Source organism: Haemaphysalis longicornis, unplaced genomic scaffold (genome assembly GCF_048455015.1).
Source record: "Haemaphysalis longicornis isolate Haplotype H1 unplaced genomic scaffold, Haemaphysalis longicornis Haplotype H1 scaffold_7, whole genome shotgun sequence".
Lineage (NCBI taxonomy): Eukaryota > Metazoa > Arthropoda > Arachnida > Ixodida > Ixodidae > Haemaphysalis > Haemaphysalis longicornis.
In genome coordinates, this window is record NW_027526422.1 from 66895471 (window position 1) to 66914777 (window position 19307).

Consider the following 19307-nt stretch of genomic DNA (forward strand, 5'->3'; position numbering starts at 1 on the left):
TAACGCCGATGTCGCCTTCCACCTGCAAAAAATCAAGAATAGAAAAAAGAACGCTATGAAACACCGCTCAATCGGATGTTGAATATCCTTTGTTTAAACAAAGAGAAAGAGGCGTCAACTTTATTTACCAGAAGGTTTAACTAAAATTATCTTATAATCTTCTCCACCGTTTTTGCGGCCTTTTTGTTGAGGATCCCTTGAAGCGGCCATTCAGATAAAACACAAGTTTGCTTCATTCGAAAGATTACCGCGCTAGAATCATACGGATACCACTTTAAACGCCCACTTCGCCATAATAAGCCATATAATTAGGAAAAAAGGGAATGGCCATGCTTCCTACTAGCTCATTTCCCGCAACAGAACCTATGATGTCATAACAGCCAGTTCTGCTATTGGGTGTAGCCGGAGAAAGCAAACACAAATTAGGCAGCCAGCATCAGAACCAGCTATTTGCGCCTAAATTTAGGGCACATTCTATTTATATCAGCAAGAATGGTGGGACAAACAGTGGAAGTCACGAAAGCGCACGTAAAGATAGAAGTACCAACGCGTTCTGCTGTTTGTATTGGGCGCACTATGCTTGTTTTAACTTCAGAGCAGTCCGTCGCTTTGGGGTTGTCGTACACGACACTAGCCCATTGGCGTAAGCGATGGTGTCTTACGTGACCCTGTTTGTCGAGCATACCTCATGTTTCACGAAACGATTACTTTCTATCGTAACAAAAGCGAGGACATGCAGTGCAAGGGAGGGAGGACATGCAGTGCAAGTTCTTATACCTTTACGAACCTCGGCAGGTGTGTTGGAGTAATATTCCGGTGCCGTTTGGGTAAGGGGGGGGGGGGTAAGGGGGGGCTGGGCGGGGGGGGCGAGGAGGGGTCAATTGTTGTTAGGAATCGCACTTTAGAAGCCAACATCTCTTCACAGCACCGTGTACAGTTGTTTCAAATAGAACTTTACCACTGCAAGGCAATTGTTAAAGGAGCCATGAAGAGAAAACAAAAGTTTGTTTTATTCGAAAGATTAGGTGTTTCATAGTACCCCAAGCGCTTTCCCGGAAGCAAATGATGCTTTATTCACTGAGAAATAAGGCAATTTAAGCCAAAATTTTAAATCTCCCGCTAAAATTGAACATTCCGTGACGTGTACAATGGCGTCATAGAGCCGGTCCATGAAACAGATACTTAGTATGTCGACTCCATATAGCACCCACACGCGGGAGTCGATCGAGACGGCGGCCATTTTAAAAATACTAGTAAAACCTAGTGCACCCGCAGCCCTAGTCATGGAATCGCCTGATCCGGAGAATAAAACTCTCGCCGAGGAGCTCCGGCTTGCATTTAACAACCTCACACCACAAAAACGCTCAATGCTTCTAAGTGCACGAGCGGCAAGAGTTGTGGGATACGCGGTGGACGGGAAAGCGACCATTCCGCGATAGCCACAACAGACGAACGCCCAGCCGTCGGCACCGCTGCCTCGCCAGCCCCGTCGCGACGGACGAATATAGACTGGTACGTATGTGCCGTATTTTGATTACGGTTAATAATAGCTCAATGTCAGTAGCAGTATCACTTATGCCAGTTGGCCGGTGTCGTGTATGGAAAGCCGTTCGCGCGAGCTCTCTGCTTCGACCAGAAAGATACGAGCGTCAATGCGCGGTGTTTACGGCATTTTTTTTCCCCAAGGTCAGAGCGATTTGACGAAGTCGGCGACGAGAGCCAGCATGTCCCAGGAGTAAGCTAACGTAAGGGTCGCTGCCGTAATCACTTCCTCGGAAATGAAGCGAGCACACTCGTACTTCCTTTAGCTCTCTTTCTCCTCCGTTTGCAAAGTTCACAAAACGTAGCCACTTGCTTCACCTAGGTTCGTCGTTGGGCAGCACATGAAAGGAGATCTCCTCACCGGCGGGGATGTCGCACTCCCTCGACGATTTGCCCGTACTACATGGGCATTTCAAAACGCAGCAAGGAAATTTTATTGTAAAGTACTCGAACAAACTGAAGTTTTCAGTGGTTGTAAACTGGAAACGAGCTCGTAACGACAGCAGCAAGCCAACACCATTCGAAACTTACGCGACGACTGGCACTATCTCGTCGCTTCTTGCTGTTCCTTACTCCCCTCGTTTCTATTTTTACCTTTGCTGGTTGGCGATATGACGGCCAACCTCCTGTGAAGGGATTACGATACGAAGCAGGGTCGCGGCTGGGCGTGCAGAAACGGTTCGTTGGCCCCGAAGAGCCTCGAACCCGAAAATTCGTCTGCGCGACGGCGAGATGTCGAGCTCGGCCGGCGCTAGTTTCGTACGCATTGGCGCACACGCTTGCGAGTTCGTTCGGACCTTCAACCGTTTACTCCACCGTTCTTTGTCATAAAAAGAATGTGCAGTATGTTTCACGGGCATTTAGCTCGCTATGCAAACTGTAAGCCCTGCCTAACATGCGTTTGCTTTTGCCGGCCTCCGCCAATCGCAGAGCATTCCCAAGTGACATCACAGGTTCTGTTGCGGAAAATGAGCTGGTGGGTCGCATGGTCATTTCCTTTTTTCCTAATTATGTAGCTTATTTGAGCGAAGTTTGCGTTATAAGTGGCGTCGTTATGGTTCTAACGAGGCAATCTTTCGAATGAACCAAACTTGTGTTTTCTCTTCATGGCTCCTTTAAGCATCGCATTTTAAAAGCGAATATCTCTTCCCAGGAGCGTAACTGTTGTTTTAAATAGAACACTACCACCGCAAAAACACGCTGACATATTGCCGCGAACCATACATTGGGTTTGTTTATTTGTGTTTTGCTTTTACCGCCCGGCTGCGCCGGTCTGCGTTATCTCTGCGCCAAGTGAAGCGCGTGTTCCATTCTTTCTTTCTGTGCTGCATGTGTTATCTGTTGTGATATAGAGAGCATTCCGATCTTACGTGAAGAGCCCAGAATAATCTTCTTGGATCTACTATGTTCTCGATGCGAATCGACGTTTCGAGAACCACGCGCGGCGAAAGATAAAAAGCCTGCAGTGCGGACGCCGAGGCATTTGATTCGACGACACTCGCCTGTGCAAGTCACTTTGTTGACCGCTGCTTCGCCGCCTCTGTATTCTTTTGAGTTGTTAGGGGAGCACAAGTTCGCTCCAATAAACGTATTTCTCATTCAAGAGAACTGCTTCGTCCTTGTCTTCGTGACAATATATTATCGCTCTGTAATTATCATTGGCTAATCCCATTTAACGGATATGTGAGGCGTCGCTGCCAAATAGGAATGCGCGAGACATCCATGGGCTACTGAAGGAAGTTGTCATAGTCCCTAGCCAAGCCACCTGTGCCGCAATGTGGTTAGGCCTACATTCAGCTCCGACATAAATTACCTGAACTTTAAGCCTAACCACATTCCAAGCACCGTCAGGCGAGCTCCGTGTTCTGGACATCGACGCTCTCCAAGTCGAAGTGAGCAACGTTTCGTTGGTCGGAAATGTTTGCTAAATTAGCATTCAGTATACCTTGAGTACCATTCCTATTCGGTTCAAGTAGTAGTAGTAATAAACATTTATTGAATTGAAATGGGGATAAAGGGGGTGAGTTGAGCCTTCCCGGTCCAGAAGACCGCGATCCCCCGCTGCTTCCAAGGCTCTAAGCACGATGACTTGCTGTTTCTCTCTTTACAACTCAACTGCTCTACTTTTATTCGCCTTGTGCCATCAGCCATTTCAGGAGCCGTGTCTCTGCTACCGTAGAGAGGGTGTTCCGCTGAATGTTCCCCTTAATGCTTTCGTCATAAAATAAAAAAGGTGTACGGCCTTTAATGTTTCTGTAATTCTGCGCCCGAGCTTTGCGAATACCTCTTCTGGATAACTTCTTGCAGGTATTCTTCGGAATCATTGAACGAGGCGCCGTGATGTCCATAATTAGATTGGATCAAATACTCTCCATTTATTTGCAACCCGTCATTTGCAACCAACCGTCTTACGTACTCTCTTTTGGCAGGTTATAAATAATTTTGTGGTCCCCTTGAATGTCGCTATTCCCATTACATGATTTATCCCTCTCCTTAGACGAATATCTTTACTCCATCGGGCAAACGTATTGTTTGCCTTCCTTAAGCAATCCTCGAAGAACTCTCTTCTAAATCTTAAATCTCAAAAGTAATTCTGAATGATCCTATGGGTCCATGTTATAGTTCAGCTTCCTCCTCTTCCTATAGCCAGCATAACGACCGGCTACAAAAATGCTGAGAATGCGGGTTGCCCTGGCATAGGAGGAAGGCACGTGCTGCAGTGGAGTTCATTACGCGGAAAACTCCGATGTAGCATAAGAGAAGAAGAGCAGTGCCGCCAAACCTGTGCGATTAAAATGTTCTTTCTACTTCAGTCGGGAATAAGGTTGCGGCGTTTATCTGTGGCGGTACACTGTCCGCAGTTAATTTTATGGTGCTATTTTTCTAAATATCTTCTACTATGCATTCAAGTTACGCATGACCCCACTTGCTGGTGTTGAGTTCGGAAAAGCTGTTCTTTTATGAACGAATTGAGGCAGCTGCGCTCAAGGCATCCAGAGTTGCCTTGTCTCTGGTACCAGCCAATCTGGCAGCACACGTACCACACAAAGGAAAATACTTGCAAAAGCAGCGAATGAGACAAAATGTGCAGTAGCTGCACGCTCGGACATGCTCAATATCGCAGTAGTTTGCGAGAATAAGCCTAACCTATTCATTTTTATTTGGCAGTGATTTGCATATCAAAGATACGTAAGTGCATTTATTCCCTCCTGGTTATTTTCTTTTATAAACACCGGCACAATAACTGAAACAGGCTTATGTAGTGTATTGTGCTGTAAAGTTGCCTCTTCAAAATTGAATGATCAAGGAAATGGCGTGAAATATCTAAAAAGAGTTTTCTTCTCGAAAATTGTCATTGGTTAAGTAAGGGTAGTAATTTTAGGGTTGCTCAGAAAATTGGACATTGGGGATTAATTTTTATTCCCCTTGCGCAAATAATTGTCGCTCAATTACAAAGCAGGCTTACCACGTAGGCCGCATGGATGACATTTGTCCGCCAACGCGGTTTCGGTCATCCCTCTCAAAGAAAACTACCAGTAAAGTTTTCGCCAGGTGTTAGTGTCGTCAAACACACAGACGTGCGCGATCATTTCGCCCGTCGAGAAACGTAATCCATGGCGTCTAAATGAGTTCGTAGCTGCTGGCGAAGTGTCTTTTCTATTTATACATAGTGACGCATTCAATAAGAGTATAACATCTCCCTAAATAGCAGTGTTTTGTTAAGCTTAATCCACAAAGACAAACACAATTGCGATCAAAGGTAACTTTTATTTTTTTTTTTCAGGGCTCGTTAGGAGCGCCAGGTGTGTTCCAATGGTATAATGTGTACATAAGTTTAGTTCTGGATACAGAATAAATATACAATCGAACCTCGTTAACTCGAACTCAAAGGGGCCAGAAAATTTGTTCGAATTAGCAGAAGTTCAAATTCACGAGAGCTATTTAAATACACGTAACTTTGCCCGGACCACAGCGTCACTTCGAAAAACCAGAAGTTTGAATTAAGCCAGCTCGAATTAACGAGCCCCGACTGTTTATAAAAATGTGGGAACCCATCTACTGTGAGGCTAAAAAATGATACAGACATAATGAGGTAAAAACAAAAGCATTCTGCGGAAATTCCTTGTCTGCACGAATTTCGGTGGGGATATACAGTTAAAACTCACTACTGCAACCTCTTCCATTCGGATCTTCGGTTGATTCAGAAGCACCATCTGGTCCCTCCCAGAATGTGCATTGTTCTATCAGTAAAAACTCCCTTTAATTCGCACGGATTCGACCACGCTTCGGTTAATCCGAACTGCCGCCTTAAGTCGGGTCGCGACAGGGAAGCAGCAGTGAATTCAGCCGGGGTCGCGCTTCGGATATAAATTCGGATTCGCCGCCAAAATCGACTGTGCACCTAAACAACTTCGACATCGAATCTTGGACGTGGAGATTTAAAACGAGGTACGAATGAGCTTTGAATCTCGGAGGCACACACAAAAAAAGAAACACATAGCGCTGGTGTACGTAGAGTAACAGAAAGCGATATCCTCGCCGAGGTCTTGGATGGCGAATGGGAATCCGCTGACAAGGACCCAAGCGATTCAGACAAACATCCACGCCACACAATCACCGAGGCTGCGCGTACGTTGCCGTTTGGAAGAAATCTGCATGGTTTCCTCGGGCATTGTGCGCGGACTAAGCCACCTACAGGAACTTCGCAAAATTGGGATTTCTTCGCACATTTCTTCCGCGAAGCAAACCGCGATCACTGATTACAATAAGAAAGGAAAATCCCATGGTCTCAGAAACATTTCCAAGTGTCTTGATCGTACTCGCGATAATTCGGACCCTCGGTTAATTCGGACATTCTCCCGGTCCCGTGAAGTCCGAATTCAAGAGGTTTTCCTGTAAACGTTTTTGTTCATTTAAGGCAATGCAATCCATGTTCAGATATAAGACAAACTGACACAGTAACAACCTGGAAGAGAAGTTTCCCATATTAGACCGACCACATACTACTGGAATGAAATAGAGATGCATAGTAAGATAGGTTTGTTCAGAGATCGAGACATGGAAAACGAGTTTAAATAAAAATTATAGCGCTCTAGCGAAGTGACAGCTGACTGGAAACTTGTAAGAGAAGATGTCCAGATAACGCATGAAGTGCTTGTTGTATTACCGCTGACACCTACACACTGGAGATAGGTTGTCAACGGCTTCGATGGGAAACATTTTTTTTTGGATAAAGATATGTTTATTCCATTAGGTGGCTGACAGATTTGGTAGTTTGCAGTCCATCATCGACATCTTTGGAAGTTTTGTGTTTTATAGAGCTTACAAGCTGGGCTAACTTTAGCTTGCTGGGATCAAATTAGCAACACCTTTAAGGCGCTGGCATCCCTTGCGTAACAAACTACTCTCAAGAGACGCGAATGACCGGAGGAAGTGTATTTTGCCATTTGAGAAAATCGACGCGCGCATTCAATGGAGCCTGCTCTCGGAGACTCACAATAAAGGAGAGGAACATCAGAGCAAACAAGACGTCATTCCTGGCTGTATACACCTTTCAACAAAACTCAGCAATTTTAACACCCACCCGTTTACATTAAAGACTGCTTTTGGTCACAAACTCTGCCCCAGGTGTCTCTACAAAAGCCGTTGCTTGGCTGTCTGAAGGCCCAGGTTTGTGTGAACGTTTATAGGCATCTAGTTCGTGGGCATATCATATCCGTAATCCTTGACATTAGTATGAAGGAATACAATAGAATAGAATAGAATAACGCGGCGTCGCTATTCTCATGGCTGTCACGCAGCCCCGAGCTGCCCTGCCGAGAGACTCTGCTTACAACGGGTTCGAGAGCGAGCCACGACTCTCGCCGCGCGTGTACGTCGTCAGTTACTTCACATGGAAGCGATAGCTTCCATAGTACAGGGGTTTATTACGCGGACAATCGACTCTCCCTATCTCCCCTGCCTCGTCCACGCAAGGCCGAGCCGGATCGCGGTGGCGACACGAAACGAGGGGCTGAGGGAATGCAGAGTACAAAGTTGCCCAAGCAACTAGGCCATCACCCTCTCTAACCCAACGTTACTGCTCTAACCCGCGTCTCCCTACCACGGAGAAAACCAAAACAAAATACAAACTAAACCACCCTCGGAATTTCCAAGAACCACAGGAGGGGACACAGGCGGGCTAGCAACAGTGCGGAGATCCCCCTCTACGGCCAATGAAACAGCCATGCCTCGTCCCTTTTTTTTTCGTTTTCAAAACTAATGTTTTACACTACTCTGCACAGGGTATTCGTGACTATAGACAAAAAATGGACAATTCCTAAAACAAATGTACGAACGGCAATACGAACAGCTTCACGCGTGTACACAACCGCAAACTTTAACAAAACCGAGCAAAGAATTCACAATAAGAAACATGCGTTCTCTCACTCACATAGCGGGCTCAACAAAGGGTAAATTGGCTAACCAGTAATCGCCTCGGGAGGATTATTGAGAGGCTGGTGTGTGCCTGCGGGGTCATCTATCGGCTATGACAGTTATATGGCCAGGCGACTCCAAAAAGGTGATGCTCTGGGGGAGTCTCCTGCTCGCATCCCCCGTTCCCTCGTAGGGAAAGGAGGGAGGCGCGCGAGGATTGCCCTCTCCCCACTAGGAGGACGTAGCTGGCGCCTCCTCGCCTTGGTTGGAGCTTTGCCCCCACAAGTTCAAAACAAATACATACTATAGGGAATCCTGACGTTATTGTCAATGCAAGAAGCATTTCAACGATCTTGGCATAGTAGACCACAGAGGAGTGTTCCATTTCTACTTGTCCTGGTTGATAACCGAATCTAAAAGTTGCGTGCTACTGCGAAAACAATAGTTTTGTTAAAACACCAAGTTTTCTATAAGCGTGAAACTTCATTTTCTTAGGCATTTTTTAACTTATGCACTTCATACCTAAATTTATCCCGTACATATTGCCAACCTTGGTGAAAGAAACCACCTGAGCGCTTTGGTCTGTTTCTCCTGCATTTCTTCTCATCTTACCCGGCTTGCCCTTTTAAGCTGTTCACTAAACATTGGAATGCGTCGTGATTAAACTGACGCCTCTAAAATTCAATTCCGTACAATTCTGTTTCTATTTCGCGATAAAACTGCTGGCTTTCCGGGGTAAAAGCTGCATAAAGAGCTTGGCGGCACCCAAGAAACCACTACAAGGCTGAGCAAGGAGCATATATAATAGCAAAAATACAAGTTTACACTTGAACATAGCAAAATAGCATTACACATTAAAACAAAGAAATTGTTAACACATTTTCCAAAATTAACAATACTTTACAAAAGGTGCACAAAAGACAGACAACAAGATGAGAATAACATTTTCTGGAGGTCATTCAAAACACAACTGCCAAACTTTATTCACCACAGATCTCAAATTATGTAAATAGAAGTAATCAAAAGGGTGTTACACTAAAATCTGAAAAATACTGTCGGAATTGTTTCTGTGAGAGTTTGGCTAGGCTTTGTTACTTATTCAAAACCGACAGAATGTTATGGGCCAAGGTAGTTACTAGTTTATAATTGGTACAGAAATAAGGTGTTTTCCAGACGTCATGACGTCTTGTGTTTATATTGGAAATTGTAAGCCAGCCAATAAGGTTAGGTAATTTCTGATACGTAGTGAAGAAAAATAGTAGGTGTGAATATGGCCAAATGTATAAGTGTGGTCTATTTTAATTGTATTATGTCATTTGAATGCATCCTGTGTTGTATGGAGTCGTTCAATATTTGCTATCAGCCAAACCATTTTTGTTTTCTGGGGGCGGCAAATTTTCGTGTTGCATTAGTTGTATTGCTGTACACTAAGCAACGGAAATTCTGTTGCGAGTGAAATCATGCGGAATAAAACTGAAGCTTAACCTTCACCGCAAGTAAAAAGCGTGATCTGGATGCTGCACCACAAACAACCAAAAGTTTTAACAACCAAGCTGTTTATCAAATTGCTATTTTTGGTGTCCGCAGATAAAAATAGCGAGAAAATGCCTAGCGTGCGTGTGTTCGTGCCTCGCGGCGACTGCCCAGCGCCCCCGGCGGCTGTTTTTCAAGCCAAGCATACCAACTTAGGCCGATTGGCGAGGTTTAGCCAAAAAAAAGCTCCAGCGTTCGCTGTAATCATGGGAACACTTGGTCGGAACGATAAAGACTCCAGAGTTATTACCAGCATATGTTACATAATTTGCGCCTTCACCAATATCAACTATGTCGTTGATGTACCTGATGAGCAACAATAGACCCAGGACACTTCCTTGGGTGCACCAGAACTTATTGGCTGAAAATTAGATTTCTGGTTACTAATGCAAACATATTGGCTTCTCTTACTTAAGTATGGCTCTAGTAATTATAACGGCATGCCACGAATTCCTTAAGAGGAGAGTTTGTTTAGAAAACTTTTGGGATTAAGACAATCAAACCCTTTGCTGAAATCAATAAAAACACTGATTGAGAACAAGTTGCTGTTGATACCATCTCAAATACGTTCTTCGATAACTAATAATGCAGCTTCGGTAGATCTGCTTCAAACTGGAAGTCGGATATGATATTATTTAAGATAAAATATTTTGCCACACGGAAACATATAATTTTTGCCAGTCCCTTTGAAAAAGCAGGAATCACCGATATGGTTCTGTAATTAGCAGCACAATTGTGGTCACCTCGTTCATAAATAACGGGGACCCTGGCAGTTTTCATTCCATTTGGAAATTTCCCTGCGGAGAGCACTAGATTAAAAATGTGATCCAGTGGATGAGCGGTGTGTCTCAAGACATATTTAATTGGCTTTATTTGGAAGTCGTCTGCATCCAACGGTTTGCTATTTTAAAGGCTGATGACTGTGTTAATAACTTCGCACTCATCCGTAGGAAGGAGAAATAACCTGTCGAAAGAACTATAACGCTGAGTAAGTGGGGCTGGGCTATTATCAGGAGGAATAATATTTAACAGGTACTGATTCAAATATATTTGTGAGCGCTGTGCCAGGGAGCTCATGAGAGTTCGCTTTTAATAGCTTGGGGGACGAGTTGCTTTTATTTCGACCCACGATACCGTCTATCAGTTTACATTCCGCGTCAAGGCCCTTTAGAGTGCTATCAATGAACAAGTGCTCGCCATACCCTATTTTAGCTCGTCTAAGTTGAGCATTGAGTCGATTGCACCTTTTCTCAAATTTCTTCAGCGTTAACTTTGAGTGTGTCCGCAGAAACGAATGATAGATCCTATTTTTATTCTTTTATCATGCGCATACGATCCCGGATAATCCAGGGTTTTCTGATTTTCCCTATTGGTTTATAGGCCTTGAATGGAACGTATTTTGCATAAAATGTCGCAGAAGTTTCTAAAAATTTTGTGGTAAGCCTTTCAGCATCAGTTTCAGTGAAATCGGCACGCCCTAAACAATTGGGTGATTCACTTCAATTTACTCAACTGAGTTATCGAGGCCGCCCACAAAGCAAGTTGGTAAAATTACAGCACCGTAGATACGACCTCAACGACCAGATATACGCTCTAGAACTCAGCCAAACAAGACGTCATGGTTGCGTTGCGTAACGCCACAGCGCAGACTGAAATCCCCAGCAAAATCATGTACTGGACATTCGTTTATTCGTGGCATAAACACAATATTCAACGATGCAAAAACACCCATAAACGTCCAAAAAAATATCGAACAAATTATGCCATACAACTTTATTTTCTCTTCTATTCGCAACCGACTGGCCTGCAACTTTTTGCGCACAGAACTTGGTATCAAGACAATATCAGCTATTATACACAATTTAGTGCGTTGTCAAACGGCTTTTTACAGGGTGATATCTGTCTATTTTGACCTAAATTTTCTACGAAGCACTTTATAAAGTTCATGTTTACTTCCTTCTGATACTCTAGTATGAAGTGGTAAAGATCTGTCACTTGTACGAAATTCGTTAGGTCATTTTGTGACGTCTGTTTCTCCTTTGCCTACTTTAGGGCTGTGCATATTATGGATTCCCAATACAGCAGGGTACCCATGGGAATAAATCTTTGTGCGCTATATTTAATCGTACATACGCACATGGTGTTTTTTCTGTTGATGTGACATCAAAACGTAAAAGCACTGAAAACACAATAACTGAAGCAAAAGGTACCATTATCTTTTCAACTGAATCTCGAAAACAAAGACGAAACAACCTTTCCTAAAGTAACGTTTTTATTGTACGTCATTTTTTCAAGCAGTTCATGAGTGAGTGACCGTTCAATGATCTTTATTTTTCGTTCGAGAAGCCTAGGGACAAATATTGTAACCTTCTGTTCATGGGAACGAGGATATTATATCTCAGTATACGTGTCGGGATCTGCACAAACACGAAGACGTGTAACCAAGCTTGCCTTTAAATGCATCGACATTTCAAAGTCTAAATGATCACCGCATGTTAATCATGCGCCACTCTCGGACAACACGTCTCTTACAAAAACCTAAAAATTGTTCCGGGGACGAAACTTGTTCGATCAAAGAAAGTGAAACACGTCGATTTCAACTGTGTTTAGTAAATTGTTGCTCGTGTATAAGTTATGTCCGTGTGTTTTGGGGTGGCACTGTGCAGAAATATCATACACATTTAAATATTTAGCAAACTAGTAGCTAGCTTGAAAGAGTTGGTACATGATTGGTGATGTCTAAAAGTACACTGTGTGTCTTTTTTATGTTTTGTACCTCGTCTTTTGCGGCGCTTTTGACCATCGCCAATTAAATATTCCGCTTTTCTGGCAAAACTGGTGGTTATTTATAATGCCAGTTTTGAAAAATGTCGACGAGGATGCTGTTCTGTTACAATTAGTTGCTATATTGGGCCGTAAGGCATGGGGAGAAATTCATTTTAGTGACCAAACAAATGGTTATAAAAGTTAAAAAAAGTTCAATGGCAGCAACAAGTGTCTTCAATTTTTGGAAAATCAACACAGTAGGAAACTCGCTGCTTGAGCTAGGAAAGAGCACTCGGGTGTGAACTTGACGAGAAAAAAAGACGCGTACGTTTTGCAAAACACAACTGAAGAACTGTTTTGATGGGAAGACACCAAAAGCAACATATGATAGTCGGAAATATTGCTTTTATTACACCGCTGAGGAGGCTAATGTTCAACATAAGCTTCACTGTACGAGTGCTTACGACGGAGGAATGCTATAAGCTTCTAGATTATTTCAAAATTATCACGTTTCGTTAGAAAGGTTAGAGTCGACCCGAAAATTAGTGAACGCAGCAGGCCATAACAACCTGCTTCCGTAGATTTTAGCACCATGCCTGTATTGTGGGTGTATATATATGTATATGACTATATTTTTAGAATTTGTCATTATATTTGTATCTGTAGCCTGTATTTTACTGGATTATTTGTGCATTATCTATGTGCATAGATTGTTCCCACATTTAGGCGTGCACAATGATGTAAGTGGTTTTACCCTTATATATTAAAACAAAGAGTTTGTAATCGCACCCTGCATCGGTCTCACCGGCCAACGGTATGATTAAAATCAATAGGCACCAAAAAATTAGATGTTTCCGACTTCGAAACGCCCGCGCGGGTTCGTTGGCTAAATCGTGTCATGACGGTACTCCGTGTTCATTTTGAGTGAACATCGCCGCCATTTTTTCAATATGATACACCCGCCGCGGTGGCTCAGTGGCTAAGGCGTTGCGCTGCTGAGCACGAGGTCGCGGGTTCAATTCCCGGCCGCGGCGGCCGCTTTTCTGATGGAGGCGAAAAGCAAAAACGCCCGTGTGTACGAGATTTCGGCGCACGTTAAAGATCCCCAGGTGGTCAAAATTAATCCGGAGCCCTCCACTACGGCGCGCCTCATCGCCTACGTTGCGTCGGCGCGTTAAACCCTGCAATCAATCAAATCAATCAATATGATACCTTACCGTTTCGATCACCAGGGGTGAACTTTTGAAAACTATTTCTGCCTTGCTTCAGTGTTACAAATTCACAATGGGATGTCGCTGAGGTGAAACAAATTCAAACTTTTGCCCTGCCTCTTAAAGACGGAAAAAGTAACACAACTTTGAAAATGAGCCGAAGTCGGAGTTCAACAGTAATTTACAAGCATTTCAAATTTATACTCATTACAGAACCGATGCATCTAGAATGCCATCCATAAATCAAAGTCGCTGTCGTGCCACAAATTCAAAGTGTTGCGCTGCCTCTTAAAGACTGAAAATGTAACGCTACTTTGAAAATGAATGAAGGTCGGAGTTCAGTAGAAAATTATAAGCACTTCAAATTCATATTCCTTACAAAACCGATGCCTTTAGAAATGCATCAATAAATAATATCAGGATAAAATGTTCTAGCCCGTAAAAGTCTTCATGAGCCCGCACAGCTGCCTCGTTCCCCCACCCCCCCGAGGTCTGTTTGAATGATGGAATATTTACTTTTTCCGTTACCTGCCATTGTTTCAAGAACTCCAGTTTACGCAAACCCACACGTGTATATTGATTCCCACACATGTGGAAATTATAATGCTGTAAATAACTCAGTACAGCCGTCAGAAAGTCAAACAAGATTTTGTATTTCATAAAATTCAAACTCTGGAGTACTCTGAGAGTGCTTGTGTGTGCAACACTCATAAAAAATATTTTCCTCTGTTGCATAAATCTCGGACCATGTGCATTTTGTACTATTAAGGTCAGCCACGTTAAAAATCTACGTGTCACTGCGGGTTGTCAGACTTTCCGCCATAGCCCACGCGACAAACCACAAGCTTTGTTCTTGTGAGGCCAAGCATAGCAGTACGATGAAAACGAGCTCCTCCCCTCTCCCCTCTGGATGATTGATGGTGTATATAAGGAGGGTTTTCAAAAAAGCTGTCACATGACGAAAACACCTGCGAACAAAGTGCGCCCTAAAGTACGGAAAGAAACGTGGGTCCCACGTGATACGTGATATTTTGAGTGTCCTTCTTACCTACCTTTACTTGCGCTTCGCCGCCGAAAAGTCTTTGTTGGGGAAAATGTCGTGTCACTCTGTCTCCCAGTTGATTTGTTGCTTCTTACGACGCCTCTTAAAGTGCATTGGGCTCAAGCAATAACATTAATTCATTTATTGCAGTCCACTTGGTCAGAAACTGGCGCGCATCTTTACTGTGCAGTCCGAGAAACATTTTCCCAAAACAGTATTTATTAAAAATTTCTACGCAGAGCTAAGAGATATTAGGCCAGCAAAGGCTCAAAATACAAGATAACCTGTGCAGTGAGGCTCAGATGTTTTATGCCAGTGAGCTGTCAACAGCGGCATTCTTCTGTCATAAAAAATTCAATCTCAATTAAATGTTAAGTTTTTGCTTCAAATCCTTTACGGCATCAAAAACTGTTGGCATGGTCTTCAAATGTTTTACAGTAACTGTATGTGTCTAGCATGATGGAAACGGTGATATGTTATCGATCCTGCGTCGAACAGAATGAAGGCACGTAACCAACGTTTGGGTGAAAAGAAACGATATAGTAAAAATGACGTCAGGCAGGCTCCAACTTTTTGTTGATACAAAAATTATGCATGACGACAAAAAACTGACAAGCAACCTAGCATGTTTTGTTGTGTTGATGCCCTAGCAGTGATAAGTTACATCCAGGGACTCGTATGTGCAAGTACGTCAATTATCTGTGGCGTCCCTTGAGGCCTTCGGCATGTCTGACTCTCATTTTCAACCTCCTTCGCCTCCCTCCAGTTAACCTACTCTACCTCATGCTAGTTGTTTTTGGTATAGGAGGGTGGTGAGCTTGTTTTTTATAATCTGCATAATCCGCATAATTTGCATGTAAACCACTCAAGATTCCATTTGTGCACATTTACATATATGTGATGTGCACGCCGCGTCACGTTAACAGTTAGTGGACACTGGAAAAGCCGACACTTGAGACAAAAATGTAAAGCTCGTCGGTAGCGTTAGTGCCAATGATTTGACTCGGCAATCGATTGAACCGATTCAATGCATAAACATTCTAATTCTCGAACACGCAGCATTGACAAAGCCGGCTCTGCGGCAAATAAAGACCACGACTCTAACAGACGCAAAGAGTCTGTGTAGGTACAAACGCGTTTACACAAATAAATTAAATCATGAAGTTGGTGGCGTGAGTGCAATACTGACACGTTGGCTTGGCTTAATAGTTGCAAGTAGTCATAAGGTGTCCAACGCAAGTGCCTTTACGCAAAATACGAAAGAATCTTCGCTGCATAACGTGAGTTGTATACGCCAGGACAATTCCAATGCTAATCACAAGTACTGAACACTGTTAGAACTTGCTAATAACAAGTGCTGAAACCTACTAATAAAACGCTAAGGGTCACTGGAATTACGTAATACAGTAGATAAATTTATGGGCAATGAACGATGTACTGAAATGTGGTTGACATATTCATTAATACATGCGAATTGTCTAAATAAGCCCCAAAATTATGAGTCGTTTTTAATTTGTCCTAGTTTGACCTAACACACTAATAAATTTTGAAATAGTGGCGCTTTCTAATAAGTAGCTTCAAAAGTGCTTTTTTCCAGATTTATAGATGCTCTATGGAAGAGACGCCGATTCGTGGAAGGTCAACTTCCCACCCGCAAGGCACAAAAACAGTCGATGGTAATAACTGGAACAAAAAGAATACTGTCGTCAGAAGACTGCAACGTCTTGAAGACTAGCCACAAAGTGGTTAATATTTATTCTCTTTGCCACGTGCGCTACGCAGGCGTGATCCACAGTAATGACAAGCGTGTTTATTTGTTTAAAAATGTGCTAAGAGTTTCCACACACACATCAAAAGTTGAAGATGGGTTCCAAATACTTCTAAAGCCACTCTAAAGCTAATATTTTGTGTGCACAGTATGGGCTGTTTGTGTACTTCTTTGTTTCTGAAGCGGTATCCATAAAAAATTGTCACCTTTTCTGAGCCAAGCTGTTCACATATCGGCCAAGCGCTCTCGTACTCGGTACGTGCCTGTTTTCAACGTCTACGCCGGTCATTCCAGAGGGAATAAAGATGTTGGTTGGAGCACAGTTCACTGTTCGTGACATTGAAAGTTCACTCTGTTCATAGTAATTTGCGATTAGTGTGAACGAAATGTGCAGGAAACCTTCTTTTTCCGCAGTAAATCAAAGGTCCTTCGTCGCACTCGAATTCAGCGTTGTTTTGTGCTGCAAGTTTTTCGCTGCGCCGGGTCATGCTCTGGCGAGCCGAGCGTGCGAGTTTACAAAATACGCTTGTTTTTTTTTTCCGAAGAAACCGCGTTTTAAACAAAAATGGATTTTATAGGCCAACTCGTCTTTCAGTTCTGAAGAGTGAGGCATTGCAGAGCGACCTTTATACAGTACTTGCTGAACCCAAAGTCTGTGTGGCTTCAAGCGTTAGTTCACGACCTCGCATTTGATCTACAGAGAACTCGCCAGCTGTTTCTCAATTTTCTGTTGTAATAAATACTCTCAAAGCAAGCCTGATAAACTAACCTTAAAGGGATCATGTAGACAAAACACAAGTTTCGTTTATTCGAAACATTTCCTCGTTAGAATCATAATGATTCCACTTTTCACGTAAAATTCGCTGAAATAAGTTACATAATTAGGAAAAAAGGCAATTGCCATGCGACCGACTATCTCATCTACCGCAACCGAACCGATGATGTCATATGGGCCAGCTCTGCGATTGGCTGAGGCCGGCAAAAGCAAACCCAAATTATGCAGGGGTTATATGCTTGGCCGACGAGCTATTTGCGCTTACATTTACGGCATGTCATTTTTATAACAGTAAGAATGGTGGCGTAAACAGTGGAAGGTACATACGTACACGTAAACATAGAAGTGCCGGTGCGTACTGCTGTTGGTACTGCGCGCACTATGCTTGTTTTAGCCGCACAGCGGTAGGGTGCTTTGAAGTTGCCTCAGACGACACTGGCCGGCCGACAGGCGTAAGCGACGGTGTCTTACGTGAGCATATTTGTCGAGCGAACACCAAATTTTCACGAAAAGATTATTTTCTACCTTAACAAAAACAAGCCAACTACAAATGCGATCAAAAACAAAGCAAAGGCAGAAAATGGCCCGCCGCGGTATGGTTGCGCCATGTAAATTGACTAAAAATAAACAAGGCTCCCCAGTACATATGATGTCATTGCACACGTCACGAAAACACATGATTTGGTGGCAGAATCAAACTTTTATCCTAAATTGATTAATTTGTCTGTGAAAAGAGCATCGTTTGCTTCCGGACAAAGGCTCAGGGCACAACAAAACACGGAATCTTTTGAATAAAGTGAACTTGTATTTTGTCTGCATGGCCCCTTTAAGCCAGAGAATTCTGTCAATTTATCCTATTTATAAAGCGGAGCTTTCTACGCATCACCGATGGCGTTAATGTCCGAGCAAAACGCACTGCAGGAAAGCCAACTTTACACAGTGGGTTTCACGAAACGATGATATTGATAATGGGTTTTCACAAAGTCACATCAAGTGCCTCAACGAAAAAACGCTTACCCTGGTAGGAATCGAACCTGGTTCCCTCTAGTTATGAAGCTTACGTCTATCCTATTGCGCATTCCGACGCGGTCGAAGCAGTTTGGATTCCGGACTTTGCATTTGACTTACGCTGCATGGGAGACAGAATTGCGTTCTATCCACCTTTCTCTGAAGAAAGTGGCTCTGATTTTTTTCTATTGTATCATAAAGGAAGTTTAATAATGCAAACAATATAGCCTCATTCTAGTTAATATGAACGCATTCAGGGATACACGTATAAAACAGTCAGCATTTGTGCCTGGGTGTCGACATTTCGCCCATGTGTTTTGATCAAAGCGAAAAATCTATCGTCCTAGAAACGCGGCAAAAAATGTTCAATTTGAAGTTTCGAATTCAAATTCAATTTCAATTTAAATTGCCATCGCACCTTCCTTGAAAATAAAACACAGAGCATGCCTCGTGGATCCACAGCCCGTGCCACAGAAATAAAATGCAAGAGAAAAAGCGTACAAGCCTGCAGCTGTGGCCAACGACAGCGGAACAGCGCCGAGAGAGGACGGCACGCAATGGAGTTTGAAGCCTCCACGGGCTCAGCCGTGGCAGCTACGACATCAACAAGTACGAAACATTCCCCACCCCTGCAGTTCACTGCTTAAGAATGGCGAGTCTGAACAACTAAGAGGAAACATGCTAAAAGAATGACAAAACGCACCAACAAAGAGGGCATCGTGAGCGACGCAAAGCTAGCCATGGACATCGCCGAACTGGCATGTTAAAATGAAGTTAAACTAAGCAATTTGGTCTGAATATCTTACGGTTATTACCGAGGTACAGGTGTAAAAGCAAACTTTATTCTCAGCAAAACGCTTTCAAGCACTCGACTATGCTTTCGCATTACGTACATCATACAAAATGGCTAGGTGGCTTCCTAGCATTCTTTCTTTGCTTGATTCAATTTGGATTAATCAAGTCTTGCTCAGTGGAGGAAATCTCACACCACCATTCGTGAAATAGTCTGAAAAGATGTTATTTATTTAGGGTGGGTAACAATATTGCTACACCTGCATAACATATGCAAAATTCACCTGACTAGTTATATACCACCAGCCCGGAAGTAACCTCTTCGTTTAATTTAACCTGAAACAGACACTTACAATTAAATTTGCTGTCTGTCTTTTCTGCTAACTCTGATTCTCCATCTATTCCATCATATCCTACTTTCCTCCCCTTCTTCGAAGCTTAGGGCATTGACAA